The 7,500-nt window shown below is 68.7% G+C and overlaps 1 non-coding gene across 1 annotated transcript; it reads right to left on the bottom strand.

Annotated features, from left to right (window-relative positions):
• Nucleotides 1-3,388: 3,388 nt before the first annotated feature.
• On the bottom strand, nucleotides 3,389-3,507 carry LOC135978713 (5S ribosomal RNA). Its single transcript, XR_010596083.1, has one exon. It is a non-coding gene; the product is annotated as a 5S ribosomal RNA (ribosomal RNA).
• Nucleotides 3,508-7,500: the final 3,993 nt, after the last annotated feature.

Here is a 7,500-nt window from a genome sequence, read left to right as displayed (position 1 = left end):
CCTGGCGGCCGGTTTGCTTTCCGGCCACCAGGTCAACCCATTGGATTCGACGGGTTGACCTGGCGGCTGGTTTGCTTTCCGGCCACCAGGTCAACCCATTGGATTCGACGGGTTGACCTGGTGGCCGGTTTGCTTTCCGGCCCGGGTGTCACCCCACTCCCAGGGCAGCACGGCAGTGGTCTTGAGGACCACAGAGGGGGGCTTAATAGTCGAGAGGGAGCAGGTCCGGGGGAGGCTTAATAGTCGTCCCCCGGCCAGTCCGGGGGAGGCTTAATAGTCGTCCCCCGGGTACTCCGGGGGCCAGGCTTAATCGTCGTCCCCCCGGGCGCTCCAGGGGGAAAAGCTTAATAGTCCTCCCCCGAGGATAGGCTTAATAGGCGTCCCCCGGCCAGTCCGGGGGAGGCTTAATAGTCCTTCCAGGGGAGGCTTAATAGTCATCCCCCGGGCAGTCCGCGGGAGGCTTAATAGTCGTCCCCCGAGTGCTCCGGGGGGGGCAGGCTTAATAGTCGTTCCCCAGGCAGTCCGGGAGAGGCTTAAGAGTCATCCCCCGACAGTGTGGGTGTGGGTGTGGGCGGGGGGGAGGCTTAGCAGTCGTCCCCAGGGCGGTCCGGGGGTGGGGGGAGGCCTCAGAGTCGTCCCTCCGAGAGCCGTGTCGGCGGCGGTGGCGGGTGTCAGGCTTTACATCCAGCCTCCGGAGGGTGAGCGTCCTCGGACGCGATGCAGCCGCCGCAGAGAGGCAGCCTCCGAGGCAGGGAGCGGAGCACCGAGGCTGGGGAGTGGGGAGCAGGAGCCGGGGGGGGGGAGGTGGGGGGCGTTCAGGACAACAGGTCAACCCCCGGGAAGCGGCTGTCAAATGTTCAAAGTCCCCACTCGGCCACCAGGTCAAGCCCCGGGAAGCGGCTGTAAAATGTTCAAAGTCCCCCCCGGGACAACAGGTCAAGCCCTGGGAGGCGGCTGTCAAATGTTCAAAGTCCCCACCGGGACAACAGGTCAAGCCCTGGGAGGCGGCTGTCAAATGTTCAAAGTCCCCACCGGGACAACAGGTCAACCCCCGGGAAGCGGCTGTCAAATTTTCAAAGTCCCCGTTCGGCCACCAGGTCAACCCGCTGAATCTACTGGGTTGACCTGGCGGCCGGTTTGCTTTCCGGCCACCAGGTCAACCCATTGGATTCGACGGGTTGACCTGGCGACCGGTTTGCTTTCCGGCCACCAGGTCAACCCATTGGATTCGACGGGTTGACCTGGTGGCCGGTTTGCTTTCCGGACCGGATGTCACCCCACTCCCAGGGCAGCGCGGCAGTGGTGCTGAGGACCGCAGAGGGGGGGCTTAATAGTCGAGAGGGAGCAGGTCCGGGGGAGGCTTAATAGTCGTCCCCCGAGGACTCCGGGGGCCAGGCTTAATAGTCGTCCCCCCCCCCCCCCCCCCCGGGCGCTCCAGGGGGGAAAGCTTAATAGTCCTCCCCCGAGGACTCCGGGGGCAGGCTTAACAGTCGTCCGCCCCGGGCGCTCCAGCGGGAAAGCTTAATAGTCCTCCCCTGACAGTGTGTGTGTGTGTGGGAGGGAGGCTTAGCAGTCTTGCCCCGGGTGGTCCGGTGGGGGAGGCTTAGCAGTCATCCCCCGAGGACTCCGGGGGCAGGCTTAATAGTGGTTCCAGGGGAGGCTTAATAGTCTTCCCCCGGGCAGTCCGGGAGAGGCTTAATCGTCATCCCCCGACAGTGTGTGTGTGTGTGTGTGGGGGGGAGGCTTAGCAGTCTTCCCCCAGGCTGGGTGGGGGCCTGGCGGGAGGCGTCGCAGTCTTCCCCCGGGCGGTCCGGTGGGGGAGGCTTAGCAGTCGTCCCCAGGGCGGTCCGGGGGTGGGGTGGGGTGGGGGGCCTCACAGTCGTCCCTCGGAGAGCCGGGTCGGCGGCAGTGGTGGGTTTACGTCCAGCCTCCGGAGGGTGCGCGTCCTCGGAGGCGATGCAGGCGCCGCAGAGAGGCAGCCTCCGAGGCAGGGAGCGGAGCACCGAGGCTGGGGAGAGGGGAGCAGGAGCCGGGGGCTGGGGGTGGGGGTGGGGGGCGTTCAGGACAACCGGTCAAGCCCCGGGAAGCAGCTGTCAAATGTTCCAAGTCCCCACTCGGCCACCAGGTCCACCCCAGTCTAGCAATGGGGTTGACCTGGCTGACGGCCGGTTAGTATCAAGGTAAACTCACCGTCGTCCACAGGAGGGCAGCTCTCAGGCCGGCCGGCTGCGGCTGACTCTGGGGCGGCGCCCGGTCCCGGCAGCGAGGGGCGGGGGGGCGCGGAGCGAGACGGGGCTAACCGGGGGGGGGGGGCGCCTCCTGCGACTTTGGGGGCCGCGGGTCGTCAGTGGCGTGCAGGCCGGGCCTCTCCCGGGGGATTCGGGGGGGCGGTCCTGCGGGCCGGGCGCAGGGGGCTCGGGCGAGCCCGGGCCGGTCCGCCCCGGGGCCGGGGTCTCCGCCTGCGGCTCAGGGGGGCGCGGGTCGTCGGGGGAGGAAGCCCGGGGGAGCTGCACACCGGCCCGCCAGGCCAGGCCTGGCCTGGATGGCCGCGGGGGGATTCGGGGCGGTCCCGCGGGCCGGGGGCCGGGCGCAGGGGAGGCGGGGGGTCCGAGCGAGTCCGTCCCGGGCCCGGGGCCTCCCCCTGCGGCTTTGGGGTCCGTGGGTCCCCGCTGGCGGAAGCCACTGGGAGCTGGACACCCGCCGTCCGTCCCGCCTGGCCAGGCCTGGCCTGGGTGGCCGCGGGGGGATTCGGGGCGGTCCCGCGGGCCGGCGGCCGGGCGCAGGGGAGGCGGGGGGTCCGAGCGAGTCGGTCCCGGGCCTGGGGTCTCCCCCTGCGGCTTTGGGGTCCGTGGGTCCCCGCTGGAGGAAGCCGCTGGGCGCTGGACACCCGCCGTCCGTCCCGCCTGGCCAGGCCTGGCCTGGGTGGCCGCGGGGGGATTCGGGGCGGTCCCGCGGGCCGGCGGCCGGGCGCAGGGGGTCCGAGCGAGTCCGTCCCAGGCCCGGGGCCTCCCCCTGCGGCTTTGGGGTCCGTGGGTCCCCGCTGGAGGAAGCCGCTGGGCGCTGGACACCCGCCGTCCGTCCCGCCTGGCCAGGCCTGGCCTGGGTGGCCGCGGGGGGGGATTCGGGGCGGACCTGCGGGCCGGCGGCCGGGAGGGTCCGGGCCAGTCCGCCCCATGCCCGGCGTCTCCCCCAGCGGCTTCGGTGGCCCCGGGGGGGGTCCTCCGCGGAGGAAGCCGGGTGGGTGGGGAGCCGGACCCCAGGCGCCCAGACCCGTGACCTGCGGCCGCGACCTCCGACTCGGCAGGAGCGACGAGGGGCTTTCCGGCCCGTCCCCCCCTCTCCTTCCCCCCCAGAAAAGGAGAGAGAGCTGACTCGGACCGGGAAAAGCTGCCTACGGCACCTGGGATTCCCAGGCGGTCACCCATCCAAGTACTAGCCAGGCCCGGGACGGTTTACCTTCCGAGATCGGACGGGATCGGGGGCGTTCGGTCCGGTATGGCCGTAGGCACCCGGCCCCGCGCCTCCTCGCCCGCTTTCCCCTGCCGACGCCCGGGCCTGCCGCACGGTGAGCCCCGGTCGGACTGCCCCCCCCCCTGCGGCAGGGCCCCCGTCTCTCGCGGGCCCGGTCCTTTTTTCCTTTTCGAGCTCCGGGGCCCGGGCTGGCCGCCAGAGCCCCTCCGCCCGCCCTCCCCGGCGTCGGGGAAAATACTGTCCCGGACTTCCAGTGCGCCCGATCCTGTCAGCCGGGGGGTGGGGAGGGGCAGTCCCTCGCTGCGGCCGGGGAGGGTGAGCCCAGGGCGGCTTGCCTGCCGTGCGAGGCCCCTCTCGGCCACCAGGTCAACCCCGAGTCGAAAGGGCTGAAAAATTTTCAGAGTCCCCTCCCGGGCACCAGGTCAACCCGTGGAATCGGACGGGTTCACCTGCTGGCCGGTTCGCTTCCCGGCCACCAGGTCAACCCCTAGGTTGCCGACCGGCCTACCCAGTGGCCGGTTTGCTTTCCGGCCACCAGGTCAACCCCTAGGGGTTTTAACGGGGGCACGCCCGGTGGCCTCTTTCCCGTCCGGTCACCAGGTCAACCCGGATCTCCCTCCTTCCCTGGGCGTCCCCTCCTCGGAGGCGTCAGGTTCCATTTCCCCCCCCCCCCCCAGACTTCCAGGGGCCCGATCCAGTCGGCCGGGAGGCAGTCCCTCGCTGCGGCCGGGGAGGGTGAGCCCAGGGCGGCCTGGTCCATGTCTCTAGTGGGCCCGATCCTTTTTTTTTTTTTCGAGCTCCGGGGCCAGGCCCGCCCGGGCAGCCCTCCTCGGAGGCGTGGGGCGATTCCCCCCCCCCCCCAGACTTCCAGGGGCCCGATCCTGTCGGCCGGGAGGCAGTCCCTCGCTGCGGCCGGGGAGGGTCAGCCCAGGGCGGCTTGCCTGCCGTGCGAGTCCCCTCTCGGCCACCAGGTCAACCGCGAGTCGAAAGGGCTGAAAAATTTTCAGAGTCCCCTCCCGGGCACCAGGTCAACCCGTGGAATCGAACGGGTTCACCTGCTGGCCGGTTCGCTTCCCGGCCACCAGGTCAACCCGTGGAATCGGACGGGTTCACCGGCTGGCCGGTTCGCTTTCCGGCCACCAGGTCAACCCCTAGGTTTTAAGGGGGGGACGCCCGGTGGCCTCTTTCCCGTCCGGTCACCAGGTCAACCCGGATCTCCCTCCTTCCCTGGGCGCCCCCTCCTCGGAGGCGTCAGGTTCCATTCTTTTTTCCAGACTTCCAGGGGCCCGATCCAGTCGGCCGGGTGGCAGTCCCTCGCTGCGGCCGGGGAGGGTGAGCCCAGGGCGGCTTGCCTGCCGTGCGAGTCCCCTCTCGGCCACCAGGTCAACCCCGAGTCGAAAGGGCTGAAAAATTTTCAGAGTCCCCTCCCGGGCACCAGGTCAACCCGTGGAATCGAACGGGTTCACCTGCTGGCCGGTTCGCTTCCCGGCCACCAGGTCAACCCGTGGAATCGGACGGGTTCACCGGCTGGCCGGTTCGCTTTCCGGCCACCAGGTCAACCCCTAGGTTTTAAGGGGGGGGGGACGCCCGGTGGCCTCTTTCCCGTCCGGTCAGCAGGTCAACCCGGATCTCCCTCCTTCCCTGGGTGCCCCCTCCTCGGAGGCGTCAGGTTCCATTCTTTTTTCCAGACTTCCAGGGGCCCGATCCAGTCGGCCGGGTGGCAGTCCCTCGCTGCGGCCGGGGAGGGTGAGCCCAGGGCGGCTTGCCTGCCGTGCGAGTCCCCTCTCGGCCACCAGGTCAACCCCGAGTCGAAAGGGCTGAAAAATTTTCAGAGTCCCCTCCCGGGCACCAGGTCAACCCGTGGAATCGAACGGGTTCACCTGCTGGCCGGTTCGCTTCCCGGGCACCAGGTCAACCCGTGGAATCGAACGGGTTCACCTGCTGGCCGGTTCGCTTCCCGGGCACCAGGTCAACCCGTGGAATCGAACGGGTTCACCTGCTGGCCGGTTCGCTTCCCGGGCACCAGGTCAACCCGTGGAATCGAACGGGTTCACCTGCTGGCCGGTTCGCTTTCCGGCCACCAGGTCAACCCCTAGGTTTTAAGGGGGGGGGGACGCCCGGTGGCCTCTTTCCCGTCCGGTCAGCAGGTCAACCCGGATCTCCCTCCTTCCCTGGGCGCCCCCTCCTCGGAGGCGTCAGGTTCCATTCTTTTTTCCAGACTTCCAGGGGCCCGATCCAGTCGACCGGGAGGCAGTCCCTCGCTGCGGCCGGGGAGGGTGAGCCCAGGGCGGCTTGCCTGCCGTGCGAGTCCCCTCTCGGCCACCAGGTCAACCCCGAGTCGAAAGGGCTGAAAAATTTTCAGAGTCCCCTCCCGGGCACCAGGTCAACCCGTGGAATCGAACGGGTTCACCTGCTGGCCGGTTCGCTTCCCGGGCACCAGGTCAACCCGTGGAATCGAACGGGTTCACCTGCTGGCCGGTTCGCTTCCCGGGCACCAGGTCAACCCGTGGAATCGAACGGGTTCACCTGCTGGCCGGTTCGCTTTCCGGCCACCAGGTCAACCCCTAGGTTTTAAGGGGGGGGACGCCCGGTGGCCTCTTTCCCGTCCGGTCAGCAGGTCAACCCGGATCTCCCTCCTTCCCTGGGCGCCCCCTCCTCGGAGGCGTCAGGTTCCATTCTTTTTTCCAGACTTCCAGGGGCCCGATCCAGTCGGCCGGGTGGCAGTCCCTCGCTGCGGCCGGGGAGGGTGAGCCCAGGGCGGCTTGCCTGCCGTGCGAGTCCCCTCTCGGCCACCAGGTCAACCCCGAGTCGAAAGGGCTGAAAAATTTTCAGAGTCCCCTCCCGGGCACCAGGTCAACCCGTGGAATCGAACGGGTTCACCTGCTGGCCGGTTCGCTTCCCGGGCACCAGGTCAACCCGTGGAATCGAACGGGTTCACCTGCTGGCCGGTTCGCTTCCCGGGCACCAGGTCAACCCGTGGAATCGAACGGGTTCACCTGCTGGCCGGTTCGCTTCCCGGGCACCAGGTCAACCCGTGGAATCGAAAGGGTTCACCTGCTGGCCGGTTCGCTTTCCGGCCACCAGGTCAACCCCTAGGTTTTAAGGGGGGGGACGCCCGGTGGCCTCTTTCCCGTCCGGTCAGCAGGTCAACCCGGATCTCCCTCCTTCCCTGGGCGCCCCCTCCTCGGAGGCGTCAGGTTCCATTCTTCTTTTTCCAGACTTCCAGGGGCCCGATCCAGTCGACCGGGAGGCAGTCCCTCGCTGCGGCCGGGGAAGGTGAGCCCAGGGCGGCCTGGTCCATGTCTCTAGTGGGCCCGATCCTTTTTTTTTTTCCGAGCTCCGGGGCCAGGCCCGCCCGGGCAGCCCTCCTCGGGGGCGTGGGGCGATTTCCCCCCCCCCCACCCCCAGACTTCCAGGGGCCCGATCCTGTCGGCCGGGAGGCAGTCCCTCGCTGCGGCCGGGGAGGGTCAGCCCAGGGCGGCCTGCTTGGCGGCCGGGTCCATGTCTCTAGTGGGCCCGATCCTTTTTTTCCCTTTTCCGGCTCCGGGGCCCGGGGTGCCCGGGTAGCCCTCCGCGGTGGCGTCGGCCAATTTTTTTTAAAATCAGACTTCCGTGGGCCCGATCCTGACGGCCGGGAGGCAGTCCCTCGCCGCGTCCGGGGACGGCGAGACGCTCGGCCACCGGGTCAACCCGGAGGAAGCGGGCTGGGGGAAGAAAAAAAAAAAAAAAGTTTTCCAAGTCCGAAAAATTTTCAAAGTCCCCTCTCGGCCACCAGGTCAACCCCTTTGGAGCGAATGGGTTGACCTGACGGCCGGTCGTCTCGCGGATGTCCGGAAGGGGTCGCCCCACGCCGTCTCGGCCGACCGAGGGAACCACGAGGTGGCGCCCAGTTCCAGTTTCGTACCGCCGAAGGCGGGGCTTTGGCTTTTTCGACCTGCCTTTCGAGGATTGTGTGAGGAGATTTCTGAGGACAGGTTTTTCAGAGCCTGTGAGAACCGGAGCTCAGCCTAGGGGATCAATCCGAGTATT

The sequence above is a fragment of the Chrysemys picta genome, unplaced genomic scaffold (assembly GCF_011386835.1).
Source record: "Chrysemys picta bellii isolate R12L10 unplaced genomic scaffold, ASM1138683v2 scaf421, whole genome shotgun sequence".
Taxonomy (NCBI): domain Eukaryota; kingdom Metazoa; phylum Chordata; order Testudines; family Emydidae; genus Chrysemys; species Chrysemys picta.
The sequence above is the reverse complement of the archived record's forward strand: the minus strand, read 5'-3'. Positions and strand labels throughout refer to the sequence as shown.